Source organism: Mustela erminea, chromosome 11, assembly GCF_009829155.1.
Source record: "Mustela erminea isolate mMusErm1 chromosome 11, mMusErm1.Pri, whole genome shotgun sequence".
NCBI classification, from domain to species: domain Eukaryota; kingdom Metazoa; phylum Chordata; class Mammalia; order Carnivora; family Mustelidae; genus Mustela; species Mustela erminea.
In genome coordinates, this window is record NC_045624.1 from 49423896 (window position 1) to 49444021 (window position 20126).

At 43.4% G+C, this 20126-nt stretch overlaps 1 non-coding gene across 1 annotated transcript; it reads right to left on the reverse strand.

The window, feature by feature from the left end:
• Positions 1-13780: 13780 nt before the first annotated feature.
• On the reverse strand, positions 13781-13939 carry LOC116569778. Its single transcript, XR_004277200.1, has one exon. It is a non-coding gene; the product is annotated as a U1 spliceosomal RNA (small nuclear RNA).
• Between the last annotated feature and the right edge of the window lie 6187 nt (positions 13940-20126).

Here is a 20126-nt window from a genome sequence, read left to right on the forward strand (position 1 = left end):
TGGAGCCTGTTTAAGATTTTCTCTCCTTCTCCCTCTGCGCCCCCCCCCGCCCCCCGCCAATAATACAAATAAAATAAAATCTTATCCTTGAGATGTGTCTACTTTCCCAAGTTACTTCTGCCAATTGCAGCAAAACTTGTCAATGAATAGGATCTACAGTGAGGGTTAAAGCTGAGGGTAGCATATGCTTTAGGATAAGCTTGGTTTTATGAGATTTACTAGAGGGGCGCCTGGGTGGCTCAGTTTGTTAATTGTGTGCCTTCAGCTCAGGTCATAGTCAGGCTCTCTGCTCCTCAGGGAGCCTGCTTCTTCCTCTCCTTCTGCCTGCTGCTCCCTCTGCTTGTGCTTTCCACACCCTCCACCTCCCCCCACCTTCCCATCAAAGAGACAAATAACATCTTGAAAAAAAAGAAAAAAAAAGATTTATTAGAAAATGGCTACATGAGGGCCCCTGGGTGGCTCAGTGGGTTAAGCCGCTGCCTACCGCTCAGGTCATGATCTCAGGGTCCTGGGATCGAGTCCCGCATCGGGCTCTCTGCTCAGCAGGGAGCCTGCTTCCTCCTCTCTCTCTCTCTCTGCCTGCCTTTGCCTACTTGTGATCTCTCTCTGTCAAATAAATAAATAAATAAATAAGAAAAAAGATTAAAAAAAAAAAAAGAAAATTGCTATATGAGACTTGAAAGCTGAAGTTTTTTTTAGGAGATACAGAAACGATCTCATTATATTTCTCCATTTAAAAATTAAGTTGGAAGGGAATTCTTTGATTTTTAGACAAATGTGTTTTGGGATCTCAGGGGACAAGTTGAGAAAGGTTTTCTTTAATTGGATCTGAAACGTAGTGACTGAGAACAAAGAGAGTGTTATTCATTTAGGAAAAACAGAGACATCTGCTGGTGAATTGGCAGACTGACTTTCCCAGATGCCCCAAAGGCTCCTGAAGGGGGAATGTTTGCAAGACGGACAACTTTTTTACAATTTATACTATCTCCTTTCTAAAAGAGCTATTGGTTAATCATGGAATAAGACTTTAGTAAAAGGAAATTAAACTTACAGTTTACTGAGTTGTATTGCTTTGGTGAGACTTTCTCTTGAGTATACCTGGCTTGGGAGGCCAGAATGCTTTCAGAAAAAGGATGTTTCTGTCTGACTCCTTTTGGCCCAAAGTCTGCAGTGGAAGGGCCCAAGAGCAGAGATTTGGGAGAACGGGGTCACTCATTCCTCATCCAGCTGACAGAACGTACGTACTGTGCAGCTTCTGGAATGGGAAGTGTTTGACTAGGGTCTAATCAATGTCTACTGACTCATTTCTTGACTCTCAATGACTTAACTTACAGAAGCATTACCCCCTTCTAGAATTGTTACATGGATTAAATGAGATTTGGGGGTGCAAAGTTCAGGCACAGTTGAGAAAGGCTCTTAGGACCCTCATAGCCATAGTCACTACCTTTAAGCTGGCCCGGAGCCTCCAAGCTTAGAGATTAGCTCTGTTCTTCATCTAGTACTTTCTTCTCCCTGAACAAACACAAGGTCACCTCAGACTCAACCAACCCTGAACAGAATTCATCACCTCCAACTGCCTCCCTGCCTTCAAGGGGCTTAGAAACCATTCACAGGAGCCATTCTGGATAAGAAGCTGAGACACCTGGTTTGTTGCTAGAGCCTGTTCTTGTCACTAAGACCACGGGCTCTGGAGTCAGGACCTCAGTTTTCTCTTCTTTTGAATGGAGACAATAATACCACTCTTAGGATTGCTGTGATAATGCATCAAGATGAGCTCAGAGGCTCATAGCCCAAGGCCAGGCCTACAGGAGGACTCAGGATGATTGCTTATTTTTTAATAATAGGGTCTCACAGCTGGTTCTTTTCTTCTTCCTGTCTATTGTCTTCAGACCTGGCTTAGCACAGCCACCGCCATGTTGGTCTCTGGGCCTTTAAGCAGCTGCCTGATCCCGTTCTTCTCACAGACTGTTGCTAAGCTAATGTCCTTTATGGTTAGTTATTTTGGGGCTATTTTCTAGCAAAGAATAGGGAAAAGCTTCATACATAAGCAGCCAACCCCTTTGCCTGGGTCTAAGTCCTTTATAATCTCATTCCATATTATCCAAACTGACTTCTTACTAATCCGTGACATACAGTCTCCATTCCAGGCAGGAAGGCCCTCTGAGCATACCCTCTCCATTCTGGGCTCTGGACCCTGGTTTACCCTGTCTCCTTGATTCCTTATGCCTCTCTCTCCCTACTTCCTGGATTATTTTATTTATTTATGCATTTATTTATTTAGATTTTATTTATTTATTTGACACAGAGAGAGAGAGATGGTAAGAGAGGGTACACAAGCAGAGGGAGTGGGAGAGGGAGAAGTAAGCTTCCTGCTGAGCAGGGACCCTGATGTGGGCCTTGATCCCAGGACCCTGAGATCATGACCTGAGCCAAAAGCAGACACTTAGTGGACTAAGCCACCCAAGTGTCCTTTGCCTGGAATTTAAGATGCAGCTAACATACTACCTCCACCATGAACTTTTCTCCAGTTCTATGGGCTATAATTGTTTTCCTTATAGGGCTAACTCCTATTGCCCCAACGATTTTAAGTTCCTATTGCATGGGTGAATCCCATTCAGCAACCATTCGTTACAATTTACTTGTTCTCACATTTTTCTTATATGTTCTGTAGAGTGAGGGTCTGTGTTAATCCACCTTCCTAGCCTTCAGCTTCCCGTTCTGTAAAATGCTGATCGTAGCAGCTCCTGCCCCAGAGGATAGTGATAAAGATGAGGTCAGTCAATAGACACAAAGCAAACGCTTAGCACCTAGAAAGTGTTCAAGAAGTGTTAGCTATTATTATCGTTCTGGGCATATAAGTAAGAGATCCATAACAGCTCGTTTGATCATCGCCCAGGAGTCACAGAGAAGCTACCAGGCTAGGCTCAAGCGCTTCATAGCCATCTGACCCGACATCGTGTATCTCGTAAACAAGACGTTAACTCATTTGACAAATATTTGCTGAGTGCCAACCAGGTACACCATATACTGTCAATTCTGGCCTTAACTTGATTTTTACCTATGTGGCCAGCCAGCCATTCACATCCAGAATAAGCAGATATATTAAATTTAAATATATATAAATTTAAATATAAATTAAATATGTGTGTGTGTGTGTGTGTATATATATATATATACATATATATATATATATATATAAAATATATATTCATCAAGGAAGCTTTGAATGCCTATCTTGGCTCAACCATAATGGTTCTGAGCGAATAACCTTTAGTTCCTCTACTGGATAATAACTCTAAAGTTTGTTTCTCTATTCATTACCTGTCAAAAGAACCATCGTTTAAATTGTACACTGGTCAGGTATGTGTCCTCTGTCTCTTCTCTTGTTCACATCAGACCTGCATGTGAACAATGTCATCTCCTGATCCTGATCTGATGCTCCATGGGCTCGTTCTGGGACTGTGAGTTATTCTACCTGCTACTCTTTAGAAAGGGTCTCCAAGCCTCAAGGAACTCCTCAACCTCATTCATATCATTACCCTTTTTAAATTGACAGATGGAGGAGATTGGATCTTGTCCCCCAAATGTTATATGAGAAAGAAGGAAGCCCATACCCTTACTCATTTGTGATCTTCCTCTTCCTAGTCCCCTATTTTCTGCCCTTCCTGAATTAAATTACAAATGTGCACATGCACACACTTCTACACACAGTTCGCTAAGGTACTCCTAAACACAAGGCCCTAAGATCTATTTTTTTTTTTTTTAAGATTGTATTTATTTGACAGAGAGAGCACAGCGAGAAAAGAAACACAAGCAGGGGGAGTGAGAGAGGGAGAAGTAGGCTTCCCGCTGAGCATGGAGCCCGATACAGGGCTCCATCCCAGGACTCTGGGATCATGACCTGAGCCGAAGGCAGATGCTTAAAGACTGAGCCACCCAGGTGCCCCTCTAATATCTATTTTTCAAAAACTATCAGTGCTTCATACCCCCCAGCCCTGTACACTTGCTCAATTCTGCTTGCCAATAGATGGAAACTGACCTAAGTGTCATCATGGAAATGGAATGCTTTGCTCTTCCTGTGGTTTCCACGTGTTCGTGGGCTGTGAACTCTACCCCCTTCTGAGTCACAATTTCTGGAGGTAGGGCTTGGGAACCTGGATGTTTGACAAGCACCCATGTAATTCCCCTGCACACTAAAGTTGTGTGTGGAGCCTGGCCCACGTGTCCCATTCACATCAATGCACACGGGCTAGACAAACACTGTTCTCCTTTGGTTCAGAGCCGGAGCTTCACTGAAAGGGCCAAACCGATGCCATTCGGCTCTGGCTCATTGGATGGCCCCAATTACCAATGCCGACTTGTTAGATGCCAGCTCCCTGTGACTCAGTCCTGAAGCATGGTGTTTCCACACACTCTCGCAGTGGGTTATATCACCAATGGGGTCTTCCCTTCTGTTCTCAGTCTTTGTAATATGTGGCTTTCCTAATGAGGTTCAAGTTCCTTTGGGTATGAGATCTGCTCACCTAGGCATGGTCCAGTCGCCTGGATTCCTCAGGAATAGGTTGCTGCATTGCAGGAGGTAGTGTATTCTAGAGAAGAATATGGATTTCACAATTTTGAACCATGACTTAATGTAAGAAATCCATTTTATGCTGAGTCCATACACACACACACACACACGTATAAATAGGACCAGTGAACAAACAAAACTATCCATATGCCTTTTGATATCTTCTACTTAGTTTCATTGAAAAGATAGTCTACAGGTACAAAATCTAGGCAGTCTAGAGTCTCCATCCAGAATTGGATAGAAGCTATAGTTCTACCCTTCATCATTTTCAAATGAGTTCTGAGTCCACAGTCTCCTTACACGCTCTACAGAGCCCAGATGATGCAGTTTCTTACTTGCATTCAAGAAAGCCCATCACGCTGCTAGCAAGGGAGGGAAACATTCACATAGGATTCTGGGGTTTAGATGTGGAATTATTTTTACAATATGCTGCTCCCTCTCAACACATCTTCAGAATATCTGGTGACAAGTCTTGGGAACAGAAGTGGAACAGCTTCTCAAATAATCCGCCCCTCCCCGCCACCTGTCCTGGAGACAGGGCAGGGCCTACCTTCTGAAATTCACTATAGCTGGGAGCCACTTTCCTATTTGCAAGTGGACACAAAGTTGAGACTCTTTCCCCTGTTAGTAGCAAAGTACTTGCAATATATACCACAACCAGCCGCGTGGGATCACACCATGGCTGGCAAGCAGCTTCGTCTGACCAGGCTACACCTTCCTCATGAGCTCTCCACACCTGCCACCCAGCCACCAGCCTCCCCTTTCCTCATGCCATTTCCCTTCCCTTCTGAGCTTTCTCTCTTCCTTTCTGAATGGTTTTCACCTCCCACGATTTCTCCCCCTGAAACCTTCTGGCACCTTCTGTCTGTGCTGGGGGAACTCCCTGCTTGCATGATTGATGGTAAGCATATGCAGCTTAAATCCAAATGAAGAGAGGAAAAACTAGGTCTTGCTGTTCTTTGGATTAACTGCCGTGTCCTAGAAATAGCAAGTGCTCAATGCGGAGTTCCCCCTACGAGCCAGACTCTAAGGTTGGCACTCATGCCTTCTGGGTCCCTCCTCACTGGTACACGGAGGCAATGTGGCAAAGTGCTCATCGGCGCAGATTTGGGGGCTGGGTAGTCCCGTTCGAGTCCCAGCTTTACATACCAACATAGAAAGTTCTTGAAAAAAAAAATATTACTAAGGGTTGAAGGCGGGGAGAAACAAGCTACAGGGCAGTGCACTTACTCTGCTTCACTTGTGAGTGAATGAACATGCGCACACGTTTGTTAATGGCACGAAATTTTTTGAGTGAATCCAAAAGAAATGGCACTAGCAGCTTCCTCTATGAAGGGAGAGAAGAAAGGAGACTTACTCGCTTATTTTTCACTATACGCCTTTTGAATTTAGTTACACCTGCGTGTATGTCTAAGTCCCCACGTTTAAAAATTCAAAAGATTCCAGTTCTGCCGTTTACTAGCGGTGTAAGTTTTAGAAAGTTGTTTGCATTTCTGAATCCTCAGTTTTCTCATCTGTAAAACGGAGCCAGGAAAGTCCACCTGACTGGACTGGGCAGATTAAATACGATAATGCCTACGAAATACCCAGCAGACGGCCTCGCACTTGCATTGTGAGAGTTCACAGAACGGTAGCTATTAGCATTCCCGGCCTGGCCCAAGTATTTAGCATCTGTCCCTTGTCCTCTTATATTAGCTCAAAGGCTAGAACCAAGGCAAATCGTGGCCATGGCCTGCCTTCGCCACCTCTGTCGTGGTGCTCAGTGGTTTCTAGAAGGTCAGTGCCTACAGTAGCTCCCGACACCCTTCATTTCACGTCTTCAAGAATTCTTCCATTCCCTTTTTACCCTCAGGCTACTCCGAGCTTTGTTCCTTCCAATGTTTGTTCTCTAACTTAATCCCTCACACATGCCTCAGATGACTAATGAGCATTTTAAAAAACTGGAAATTCTTGAATTAAAGCAAAGAGCTTCTACTCCAAGGTACCTGACTTTCAACTGGTTGCTTTCACCCTGCTGAGAGAGCTCTGCAAGCAGTGATTCATTTCAGCTCTTGTTGCTAAGTCCGCCTAACCTTGTCAGAGGTGTTTGTGAGTCAGATCACCTCTCTGCCTTAATTAACTTTCTGTTGTTGTTGTTGTTAAGACGGTTATAATCTGATTTAGTTGCTTTACCTGAAGTCATGGGACATAAATAAAAGGTCGAATTTCAAGGGGTTAGAAGTTGGTGCAAAATGACTGTCAACTCCTGCTGTGCAAGTTTTCTCCTGAAAACTTTTGGTGGTGGCGGCCATATTGAAGCCGGTTACACTCCAGAGCCTTGTTCAAGGACATTTTATTCAAGCACAAGATGTATTCTAACTTAGAATGGAGGACAGGGAGGTGTAGAAGACTGATACTACATAGTACTTCATCACATTAAAAACACGATAATGGCTCATCGTTTATTGAGTGCTTACAATGCGCCAGACCCTAGGCTGGGCACTTAGTTTAGTTCTTACCCTTAGTTTACAAGGATTTGTCCCCATTTTACAGATAGGGAAATTAAGGGACTAGCCTGAGAAATTAATAAGGGCCAGGGCATCTACCCCGACCACTGGCCACCCGCTCTTAATCACCTTCTAGATCAGGGATCCAAAAACCTTTCCTATGATGGACCATGTAATAAATACTTGAGGCTTTGAGAGTGGAAAGCAGTCACAGGTAATATGTAAACAAATGAGTGTGTCTGTGTTCCAATAAAACTTTACTGATGAGGAGTAAAATTTGAATTTTATACAATTTTTATAGGTTATTCCTTCTTCATTCTTCATATGTCACTTTTTAAAAATATTTTATTTATTTATTTGACAGACAGAGATCACAAGTAGGCAGAGAGGCAGGCAGAGAGAGAGAGAGGAGGAAGCAGGCTCTCTGCTAAGCAGAGAGCCTGATGCGGGGCTCCATCCCAGGACCCTGAGATCATGACCTGAGCCGAAGGCAGAAGCTGTAACCCACTGAGCCACCCAGGTGCCCCTTCATATGTCATTCTTTTGACTTTATCCCCCACCATTACAAAATGTCAAAACCATTCATAGCTCATAGGTACAGAATAGGTGGTGGACCCGATTTAGCCTGAGGACCCTGGTTGACTTATTTTAGATCATTGAAAACAAGACCCATTGTGGGAGAATGAAAAATGTCTATAACAGGCTTGCCTAACCTATTCTAGATCCTTAAGGACTTCAGCCAGGGCCCAAATGAAGAGATGGGGAGAAATGTGGCCTCCCTGTCTGCCTTAATTCTCATGCTCACAGTGCATTTTGTCACTTGTCACCCGAGGCCACTCTCTCAACACCCAGAGCCTCCTTGCTCTCCTGGGGTGCTCAGAGACCCCCAGGGGACCCCCGCATAGACTGCCTGCCCCAGCAGTTTTCTTGCCTCCCTGTCCTCTGCCTTCCATTTCCTCAGGGACCCGACACCAGCTAAATTGCTTTCTAAAAATTGGCCTAAATGCATTTGCATTTTAAAGAAAGTTTCTTTCTGGACAGGGCGGTTCAAAGATTGGCCTCTCTGAAGCATTCAGCCTGGGATGATGGGTGAGGGGCATTGGGGATGGGAAAAAGGATGTTTTAAGAAAGAGATTCTTATTACCCTTAAAATCACACCTAGACAGAGCCATAGGTGAGGCCAGCCCTGGCCAGAGAGTCCTAGGGCTTCCCAGGCCACTGGATAAGTTTGGATGTGGATAGGGAAGGGCCACTGAGGACATCCTGTGAAAAGCTTCAAAGGCTCTTCACCAAACAGGCTGACGTGGCTGAGTTGGTTCAGAACTCACAGTTCTGACTGACTGATATGATTGAATTGCTGACAGCCAGATGCAGGAGGCTTGCCTTTCTTCCTTGGTTCCTTAGTCAGATTTCCTCTGCGGTGACAACCACCCCTGACGGCCCCCTCTGTGGCCAGACAGCCCATGGGAAGATGTTGCATCAGCTTCGTGGTCCTTTTAGTTCCATCTGGCCGTTTCCAAGTACCGTATGTGGGGGAGGTTGTCTGAAGCCCTGGGACAGAGCAGAGAAGCAGAACGCCAGTCTTCTCGAAGGGAAGCAGGCTCGCCTGGCTGTCTTGTGTTTCCTGAGCTTTCTTGGGATTGTTCGTACTTCTCTCCCATCCCAAATATCAGTTATTGACATTCAATCTTATGTCACCTACAAATATGTTTCTGAGCCTACCGGATCCGTCTGCATTTCTTTTAGCCCCTTGTCTACCTCCCAAGAATAAATATAGGTTTTTGTCATAAGTCTTCCTGGGAAGGTGGGAAAATACATTTTATGATGGATCCAGCCTAGACCCTATGACTGGACAGAGCTTTTTCTGTAGTATTCATGTGGTAATTTCAACTGGGGAAGGGAAATATTCAGCAAGACCATGCTTAAGGAATAGTAAGATAGGAAGAAATGCCTCACCATTATTCTCATAGACTTAGACTTTCCAAGCAAATGCTTTGTTAAAAGACTATTTTTTTTCTTCTCAGCCAGGTGTAGATGTGCATATATGTGGTGTGTGTATGTGTTTGGAACTGGGAAAACAATGGAATGAACTGTTGATTTTTATTTCCTTTGGTGCTTTTTGTTGTTGTTTTATTATTCTCAGAGTAGGTCAGTTGGTATGTAGTCTTCATAATCCCAGAAATCTTCTTTTATGGGGAGGGAAAAAACCAGTAAAATGAATAGTTGGCCTGGATGTTATTGGTATTCCCACGTAGCTTCAGAAAGAAAATGTGTAGAGTAAATATCTGTCTTTGATCCCTTTTACCTCCAGGATCAAGTTTGGCTTTCAGATGTGGCCTATAATATCTTTATATTAATACACTGTATTCAAAGCTCATCAATATTTCAACAACATTCTGAAGCAGATAGTGAGTAGGAAGTATATTCAGCTTTTATGTCTGTCTCAGAGGTGTGGATTTAGGATGGATTGATTAATTCAGAATGTTAAGGCTAATAATGACGTTTTGGATTCTGAGTTTGGAGGTCTATAGATAGACTTTTTGCTGCTGAAAAATGGTGGCTCCATTCATTCCATAGAGCTTTTTCAAGACTGTATTCTTGCTACACCCACAGATTGGAATTTCTCTTCTTGTCTGAACAGAGGAAGGGAGCAGTGAACAGGCAGGCAAGAGGAAGCACGTGAGTAGGCAGCCCACTCACACGAATCACTTCCAGACAGCACGAATTCTAAAAGAATGTCTGAAAGAGGGGTAGGCATTATTTAAATTTGTTTCAATTTAGTCTTCTACATAATCAGTCTAAGGACAGCAATGTTGCTATGGTGATGTCCCTTACACATGTGGGATGACGATCAGAGCTATAACGGTATATGATAATGAATACCATTTATTGAGCATCTACCACATACTAAGAAGCTGTGCATGTCATCTCCAAGGTGGAGATCTGGAAGGTGGTATTTTCTTCATTTTGCAGATGAGGAAACTGAGGCTAAGAGAGATTGTGCTACTTGCCCTGACCCACAGAGCTAGTGACTTGCAGAGCAGCATTTTTGCTCAGGACTGCTGACTGCAGCGGGTCCCCGCTCTTTCCACCCCCTTACCCCGTGCCACCTGATCTCGCTAACAGGGCGCATGCGCGAGGCTCGCGGAGCCCCGGGAGTCTCTGTTCTCCTTTGTCTACAGCGGGGCTCTGCCGGTCCTGGTCTGAATCAGCCCGGCTTTGTTTTCCTGTCTGTTGCATCATTTGTGAGACCTTTACTCACTCCCTGAGTGGTTTCTTCAGAGCACAGTATAAGAGATGTTTGGTGATATCAAAATTTATGTTCACTGTCTTGTGACATGAAATGGTCCATGGGGCAAAGACAAAAAAGCTGGATAACAGAGCAGCGGAACTGTATGCAAGGACTAACATTTAATAAATTGTTACAGAAACACTTCAAAACCTAGTGAGTTGAAAGAACCAGATATGTGGATCTGCATATCTTTGCAAGTCTGCAAAGACTTCTTGGAGGTTGTAGCAATAGTAAAATGATGATAGCATAAATCCCTTGACTCTCTCCTGCCTCTGGTTTTTATTTTATAATGCATTCTTTGAGATCTCATTATTTTTAATAATATCTTCCTCTACTATAAATGATTCTTCTTTTCCTATTGTACATGACTGTCTTTAAATTTCTCTTTAAAAAGAACTGGGAAGGAATACTATTTCAGAGAAAAGTTTCTAGAAATTTCTACCATGATACTATTGCTTATTAATAAACACTGTTGAGGAAGTTGGGGTGACCCCTTCCGAGCTTATAAATTATGCAGAATATTGAATTAGAATCCTAAACAAAGTGATTAGAAGTGAGTTGTGAGAGAGGAAGATATGTGAAGAAGAAGGAATTTTGAGTTTTTTTGGTCATTTGTTTTTAAAGATACATTTATATGACAAAGCATCTGTATCAGGTTACCTCGTTTTGTTTTTGACACTTATTTAAATTCCGTAAATATTCTAATAAAAGCTAGCATCCTAAATGCCATAGGTTTGAGTCCTTCCTTTCTTCTTTTCCTTTCCTTCCTCTTACCCGGTCTCCTCCTCTTCCCGCTTCTAATCATAAGGCACCATTCCCTGGTGGGGATGAGACAAGCATTTGAAAAAAAACATATTAATCTTTTTATTTGCTTAGAGATGCCATTTGAAGTGAAGTCTCCATACTTTTCTTCCTTTATATCAAAAAATAAAATGTTTATCTTGAAATGAGTCTGGCTGAAGTCTAAGACAGAGAGACCTATTTTAGCTGTAAGGTATTTTTGTAGAGACTCTGATGGCAAATGAATTGAGGGAAATGCTAATTGATGCACTGTGGAAATGTAATGTTATTGTCTTGCTGTCAGTGTAACCTGGAGTGATATATAGCCACCTCTCCCTGGCATGGGAGATTAATGAAATGACTCTAATTTTGGCAACCCTTGCACATGGAGAGTGGGTAACATAACTCTAAGCTGATTTGTGCAGAGGGCGGAGTCGGCTTGAAAGAGCACTTCATAGATTCTAGTCATTTTAGTGACATTCTTGGGCCTATCTGGTGCAGGCTGTCCTGAACCTCCTGTGCCTCTTTCCCTGCCTGTTCCAAGATGGCGCCGACTACAGTCAAACTCACATCCCCCACTGGAGGATAGACCCTTTCAATGATTGCGTTTGCCAGTTAATAAATGGCTACTTGGTACTTTGGTCTACTGTAAAAGAATAAATCTTTTGGCTACAGTTTCACCTCGCCCTCTCAAGGTGCTTTGTTTCTGTGGTAGCTAAGACAGTGGCCTTTGGAGGAAGACTGACTGGAGGTTCAAATTCTCCCATAGCACCACTTCATTGAGGTGTGTTAGAGTGATTACATGAGGCCTGTGTGCGGAAGAACACAGTGCCTAGCAGAGTAAAATTCTTTGTAATCATTTTTTTTTTTCTTCAAACAGAACCTCCTCAGGGTTGTGGTTCAATGATTTTCTCTAAACAGCCTATATTAACAGAGATCATCGATCAACAGTGGCCACCAACATCCCAGAAAGAGACAACCAGGCACCATAACGCTTCTCATGGAAGCACATGACACCTCTAATAAAGTAGTCCTGTCAAAAAAAATCAAACCTGAATCTAATCAGGGCTCCATCTAACCATCACCTCTCAGAAAATAATAGGACACAGAGGGCAAAACCCAGAATGTGGGAAATTCTAGGACAAATGACTCTATGTCTTCAATAACTGAATGGCCAGGAAAATTAAAGTGGAGGAGGGGCACCAATAGACTGAAAAAAGACTCGAAAGCTGTGACAGTCAACTGTAACACGTGGACCTTATTTGGATGATTTGGGCAAACTAAAAAAAAGCACTGAGGAGACAACTAGGAAAAATGAACACTGTGTGGACGCTGGATGAGATTAAAGAATTATTGCTAATTATTTAGTGGTGGTGATGGTTTGGGATTCGTACTTTTTTTTTTTTTTTAAAGATTTTATTTATTCATTTGACACAGAGAGATCACAAGTAGGCAGAGAGGCAGGTAGAGAGAGAGAGAGGAGAAAGCAGGCTCCCCGCGGAGCAGAGAACCCGATGCGGGACTCGATCCCAGGACCCTGAGATCATGATCTGAGCCAAAGGCAGCGGCTTAACCCACTGAGCCACCCAGGCGCCCGGGATTCGTACTTTTTTTTAAAGTTTATTTTTAGCAATGTGTACTTAAATGGTTTAGAAATATGCACTTAAATATTCACTTAAAATTCATGGGTGAAATGATATGATGCCCAAGTATATATGAAACAAGAGTGGCCTGAGGTGGTAGTTCTGGAGTGCCTTGAAGATGGGTCGAGATGGGGATATTACTATACTGTCCTCTCTAGTTTCATGGATGTTGAAATACTCCTTGAGAAGAGCTAAAAATGAATCAGAAGAAGCAAAACAGTAACAATCATCAAAGCCAAAAACTCTGCCAAAATCTAGCACGCATTCAATCTAAAGCAACAAATTCCCAGAGTCCCTTAGCAACTGATCCTTTTCACCCAAATCATGGTGCCTGTTTCTAGGTCATTGATTACAAGAGGCTTCCTTACTCCGGTGGATGATTTCTCCCAACATGGTTTATTATCTTTAACTGAATTTGAGAAAATGGCTGTTTCAGGTTGGTTTCTGTCACCTGGCTCTGAGGTCAAATACTGCTATCAGGAGTTGACAGTTGCTATTTGGCTCAAGGTACTTGAGGTCATGGTCATTCCATTATTTTTCTAAGACTGCAATTTTTGAACATGGCTTTACTGGATATCAGGTGTTCAGTTGGCCTTTTTTTTTTTTTTTAATAGATGACATCAATATCAAGTGGCATATAAAAGCTATCCCAAACTATGATTGCCTTATTAATCAATTCATAAAACTGATCAGGAAAATGTTCAGGGATCTGTTAATGTAGTAATTAGGAAATAAATCTAACCTACTTCTGTTGGATAAGTAGTCTTTTAAAAAAGTGTGGTGATAAAATTCCAGCAAATAAATGCATCTTATTATTTAATCTGCTCTTCTCTCTCTTGACCTATACTTTTTGTTCTGTGGCAATGTGTCTAGTTAGCAACTAAAAATATTTCTCTTTTCTGAGTGAGGCTAGCTGTAACTCGACAGATCAGTTTCCTTTTGTTGTTCTTTTCTTCTATCTTGGAAAAGCTGAGCATATGATTTCAAGGTTATTTTTTATTTTTTATTTTTAAGCGCGAATGCAGTCCCCCACTACCACAAATTATGCAGTCGAGTTTCCCATACTTGGGAAAATTGGAGGGGTTAGCGCATCTGGAGTGCAGTGGATAAGCCTCGCCCTGGGAAAAACACCTTCATGATCACGGTATCTCCCCTGCCAGGTAAGTATCAATTTCAAGGTTATTAAAAGAAATCCAGAGCTAAAAGATTAGATATATATTTTGAATGTTTAAAAATCATTCCATATAAATACTATTCTTTCTTTGTGCCATCACATTTAATCAGTATGGGCAACATGAGCCTTTCAGAAGTAATAATCAGTTTATCAGGACTCTGGACCAAACCATTTACTGTTAAATGAAAGAAAAATATTTATCTTATTAAAATCATTGTACTGGAGAACTTAAATTAGTGATTAAAAATCCATGGCCCCATTAAAAGTTGAAAAGATGATGTTTGATCAGAGGAAGAATGATGTGGGCATAATTGCTATAGTGCCCTGGAAATTCCACATATTTCACAAAGGATATCAAATTTCAAGATAAAGTTGGAATCTCAGGAAGAGTTTCTGGTCCCAGCCAGCTCTGCAAGTTTCTAGATCTGCAGAACCCTGTGTCCCTGTCCTCTACAAAGTGTAGTGTATGTGTGTTCCTGGTTCCTGATACCAACCCAAACACATGTGGGTGGTTTCCTTCACCTTCTGACAGTGATCTCAGGGCCAGTCTGGACAAACATGGGGACAGACTAGGAGTCTCCTTTCTCTGTTTGTCTAATTCCTCCACATTCTGCAGGAGCTGAAAGTCTCCATGTTATTTCTTCAGTGAAGTTTCCTACTTTGCTAAACCAGCCTCCAGCCCCGTCTGTGCGACTCTGACCCTCAGCACTTAATCTGTTGTCTAAACACTGCTGCATCGAGATAATCCCCAGCTCAGCCCTGAGCTCCCTCAAGGTCTCCTGAGTTGCCCTTCTTGGTTACTCTAAGGGCCTTCACGGATGTTTATTGAACAAAGGTGTTTCCTGTTTCCGTTTTGGCCTCTGTTTCTCTTCTGAGCCTCTTTATTTGCATTTGGATGTTGCCCCTCGCTTTATACAGGGCTTTCCTTTCAAGGATCCCTTCAGCACCTCGTACCAACTACAGCCCTGAGCTTATGGTCCTGGACAATTTATCCAAGATCTTACACTCAATTTGTGGGAGAAATATGACCACCACCCACATCTCTCTGTTCTCTGAGGATAGGTGGTTTTTGTTTGTTTGTTTTTTGTTTGTACTGAACAGCTGTCTAAGTAATTTATTTATTTATTTTAAAGATTTTATTTATTTATTTGACAGAGAGAGATCACAAATAGGCAGAGAGGCAGGCAGAGAGAGAGAGGAGGAAGCAGGCTCCCTGCTGAGCAGAGAGCCCGACACGGGACTCGATCCCAGGACCCCGAGATCATGACCCGAGCCGAAGGCAGCGGCTTAACCCACTGAGCCACCCAGGCGCCCAGCTGTCTAAGTAATTTAAATATTAATAATTTCTCTTACATCTTCCTCGCTTGCTCGCTTGTGAGAGAGAAGAATCCAACTGTGGCTCCTTCCTCCATGGCAATCCTCTGGCTGGCTTTGGAGCTCTGTAGGAAACCTCAGGGAGGCATTGGGCCTCAGCTCTCCCTGGGGGATTCTGAGGCTTGCCACCGGAGGGGGAGGCCTCCTGAGAGCTGAGTGAATCACTTCCAAGTACTTGGGAGTTTTCAGGCTCCAGGTGCTACCTTGAAGAGAGAAGGATTCACAGTGGGGAAAGGAAAGTCCATCACAGTTTCTTGAATTTCTCTTTCTGACTCACTGTTAACTTCAGAGTCAGGAGTATTTTCCCCAAAGTGTGTCACTAAAATGTGACAAATGGATAATGTCCATTTCATAAGTCGGTGACTGTGACCTGAACAGAGTGGCCGAGTCATTTATGAAAGAGAATTATTCAGGCAGGCGGTCACTGACTCAGGGCCGAAATCAGCAGCTTGCCCTGTCTTTTGGGTACCAATGGGACTGATGTTTCAATGCTGAAGCTCGATGCATTTTCTCTGAGCACACTCTCATCTGACTATAAAGAATTAGAGCAAGGACTCCGTGTGTAATTTGCACATGACTCTGCATACCGGTTTACAATAATCATGGAATAAAAATTGCTTTGCCGAGAGATGCCATCCAGCACTGTTTAGCAGCTTGCTTCCAATATTGCATTTACAAAAATTACATATTTCATATAATCAGGCCTGTCTCTTACTTAATCATCCCACACATCATATAAATCTTTAAAATGGACAGGTCTATAAATCACTAGCATTTTTCATTTACCACTTATTCTAAGCCAGGCAGTTTCTTATTTAAATTGCCATACGAATAAATCTAATAATCCTTATTCACTTACATCATCTCAAACTTTAAATCTTATTCTGGCTGAGGTCATAAGTGAAATCAGTATTGAGGGCAAAACTAGCAGCTGTAACAACTATAATAGCTTGCCAAATTATATTAAAGGGCCCAAATAACATTAAAAAAATGAGGAAGAATTGCATTACATTATGAAAGTGTGATCTGCTGAATCAGGCCACTGTGGGGCCTCAGCAGGGCTCCGGCATGGGGCGTAGCTTCCGTGTGGGGCTTTGTGCCAACTGGAAGAGGGAACGGCTTGCCTAAATCCTCTGATTTACACGCCTTGATTAAAATCGAGATCAGGATTTCTCAACCTTGGCACTTGTGATGTTTTGGTTCAGACAAGTCTTCGTCGAGGGGGCCTGTCCTGGGCAGAGCTGGATGTTGAAAAGTGCTGTTCCTCTCTCCCTGCTAGATGCCAGGAGTGCACCCCTGCTCCCGACTTGGGACAACCAAACATGTCTCCAGACATTGCCAAATGTCCCCTGCTGGAAAGTCACCCCTGTTGATAACTACCGGTCTAGCCGATCAGACGGGATTGAATTCGAGCCTCTCCCAGGGAGCACCCAGGGAGGTTCGGGTGGCTCCGTGTCTTGTAAGGGGACTGGCCGACACCAGGCTCCCTTCCTTACCTCCTGCCCACTGTTGTGAAGGAGCAGAGTGTCCAATGTGCTTCTCAGACCCACTGAAGGGTGGACAGGGAGAGGGGTCCGGGGAGAAGGAACCACGAGAGGGAGAGTAGAAAGAACATTCAGTGAACAGGAAAATTCTCTGGACCCCGAAGTTCAGGACAGACTCATTCCTCGCCTTTCCTCGTCAAATGAGCAGCCTGTGTCTCTACCCTTTATGAGAGCACAAGGGCATCGCAGACCCGACATTCAGAGCAACTAGGTCAGCAGGGCTGTAGGATAACAATTATTTTTGTATGCATCTTAAATGGCCCAGAAAGGTTGTGCGATTTTGTAATGATCAAAGGAAGATGCCGTATGTTTGTCAAGGGGACGTTCAAATCTCAGGAACTGGGTCCGGAGAAACTTAGCATCATCAGACCTGTGCAGATGTTGAGAATAAGGAATCTGGTTTCCTCTCTTCTTATGGCTGGCAGATTGCATCTTATGATAGTGGGAGAGATGCCGACAGTTCATCTTCAGCGGTGGAAGGCACTGGCTGCAATTAGTTTTCCCAGAAAGATTCTGCCAGGTCTTTGACAGACTAAGGAGTTATTCCCTATATAAATCATTCTTGCTCTGCCATCTTAAATGCACATGCTTTTCTAGAAGGGCATCCATCCTGTATCACCCAGGCCTAAATAAAGTGAATAGTGCCATTACAATTTGGAGATGAGACTCACTGACAGCTCCATGTAACAGAATGCTGGGGTGGGGGTGGGGGTGGGGAGGCATTTGTAATTACGAGTTGGCAGTACTTCATGTCAAACTAATGGGACCAATGATATCATTTATACTGGGACCCAAAAGACAGAACCAGGAAACAATATCAGAATGAAATTTGTCGTGTCCAGGAACTCTCCACGTTGAAAGGTTTTGGATGAGCATGGAGAATCGCCCATTCCATTGTCTTAAGCCTAGGGTGACTTCAGAGTCACTAGGTTGTCAAGCTGATTCATTTTGTATAGGAAAGAGGTTATCAATCCAGTTCAATTTTACCCATAAGTTTTGGAAACTCACCCCATCTTTACCCCTCTTTTTTTTTCTCTGTATAAAATATTGTTTTTATTCATGTTCTTTAGAGATGAGTGGAAAGCTCTCAGTGACTTCATTTGGTCATCCATTGGAAGATACAGATTATACCTTCTGGTGCCTTCTTACCTAATTAGAATGTTCCAGAATGCCTGTTATTTAAGGTAGCATTATTACTTCAAAAGTAGAGTATAAATCTCCCCCACAGCCCATTTTCCCCGAGTTGATGGAGACAGGACGAGAATGCAGGGAGTATCCAATGCTGCCCCGGTGTGGCCAGGCCCCAAGGCCACAGTCAAGTTGCTATCTCTGTCTCTATCTTATCTTTCTACCGACCATGAATAGCAGCAGTTCTTGGCATTTCTGCTTTCGGAGTGGTTTCTGCATCTTGGTGAAACCCACTAGTGTGTTTTTCAAGCTATAGCACTAATAATCTGTAACTCAGAGGCTTGGGATAAAGAGGGACAGATGTTAAGACGGGATTTCCTGGCCTCCAAAAAACAGCATCTGTGGGTTCTGCTCACTACCAGGGTGCTGAAACCCCTCACCCAAGGGCTCCTGTCAGCAGTGTGGTGCATGTGTTTTATTTGAGAAAGCTCTTTCTCAAAATAAACTTCCAAGGGTAAAGCCATCTCTGTGACAGGAGCACATCAAGTCCTTTTAAATCAGACGTGGTCAGCTATGTAAACCATGCATCCCAAGTCACTGTCTTATCAGGGAGCTTGATTGAGCTGATGCCTGCTTTCATGACACAACATTTTGTGTCTCACAGAAAAATATTTTGCATTGTTAATGACCTCTTTTATTCTAGGAGAGGAAAACACTTTTAGGCCAATATTGGTCTGTTCTTCTCTGTAATCACTGATGCCTGATATGAGATATTTGTGCTCTCAAGTTGGTCACCTGAACCAATATGGCGGGGTGACGCCCACTAGAAGATTTCAGTCCAGAGGCCAACAGATGGCATCATAGCCGAAAAATGGGCTACGAGGTCCAGACTGCTTGCTATGGATAGCAGAGTCTTGTCTTTTTCATCACCCATGCCTATTAAATGTCATAACAGCTATACCTTTCATTAAGCACTATTACGTACCAGGCACCGTGCTACACCCATTATGTGTATCTCATTTAATCTCACAGCAGCTTCGTGAGGTCCTGAGCTGGTTGCTTGCCTGTGTGCTCCCAGATCTGTCTCTGTCCTTCCCCTGCTCTGCTCAGTACCCTGTTTCCCGGGTTCCTCGGCTTTTAGTTAGGTTTAACCAAGAAGAGGCAATGGTATAGGCTGGTGGGCAGAAAGGCAGAAAAGGTGAGGGTATTTCTCTTTTCTTTTTTATTTATTTTATTTATTTATTTTTAAAAAGGTCTTATTTACTTATTTGAGAAAGAGCATGAGCGGGGGGAGGTGGGGCTGGGGGAAAAGGAGAAGCAGACTCCTCACTGAGCAGGGAGCCGGATGTGGGACTTGATCCCAGGACCCCAGGATCATGACCTGAGCTGAAGGCAGATGCTGAACTGACTGAGCCACCCAGGTGCCCTGAGTATTTCTCCTTTCTTGCTCTGCTGCAGGTGGTGGCCTTGGCTTCTGGGCAGGTGTCAACACCTGTCCTGACACCATCTAGATGTGGTGGTGGCTTCCTGGTGCAGATGGTCTCTGGATTCTTCAATACCTTACTTGGCTTCTCAGCCCTTTCATCACTCAGGTAACCAGTTCTCCATATTAAGTGCCCTGTCTCTGAGTGATGCTTTTGTCCTGAGTGGAGTCTGACTGACAGTGGTAAGTACTACAGTATTCATGTTCTCCGCATGAGGAAACTAGGGCTCAGAGGCATTAAGAAGTGTGCCTAAGTCAGACCATCAGCCCGTGCCTCTTAACCAGGAGATAATCCTGCCTCAGTGTACAAGTAAAAAGTCATTGAGTGATTAACTAACAAAGCAACTCTTGAACTTGGGTTCCTGGTGCTAAGAAAGCGTCTCTTATACCTGCACCATTGCTAGGCCATTCAAGAAGACCTCTGTTCTAGTCCTCTTTATTTCTTCCTCTAGCAAGTTGTGTGACTTTGGAGACATTCCTTAACCATTACAAAACCACCTTGACCATCTCACAGAATGATTCAAATAAAAATACAAAGCAAATGGGAAGTGAGACTTAGCAATTTGGATTCCTTCAAGAAACCATGCCCTTCAGGTTATCTTAATTGTACCATAAAGTTCTATGGTACCTGTGTAGGAGATGCTGCATATCT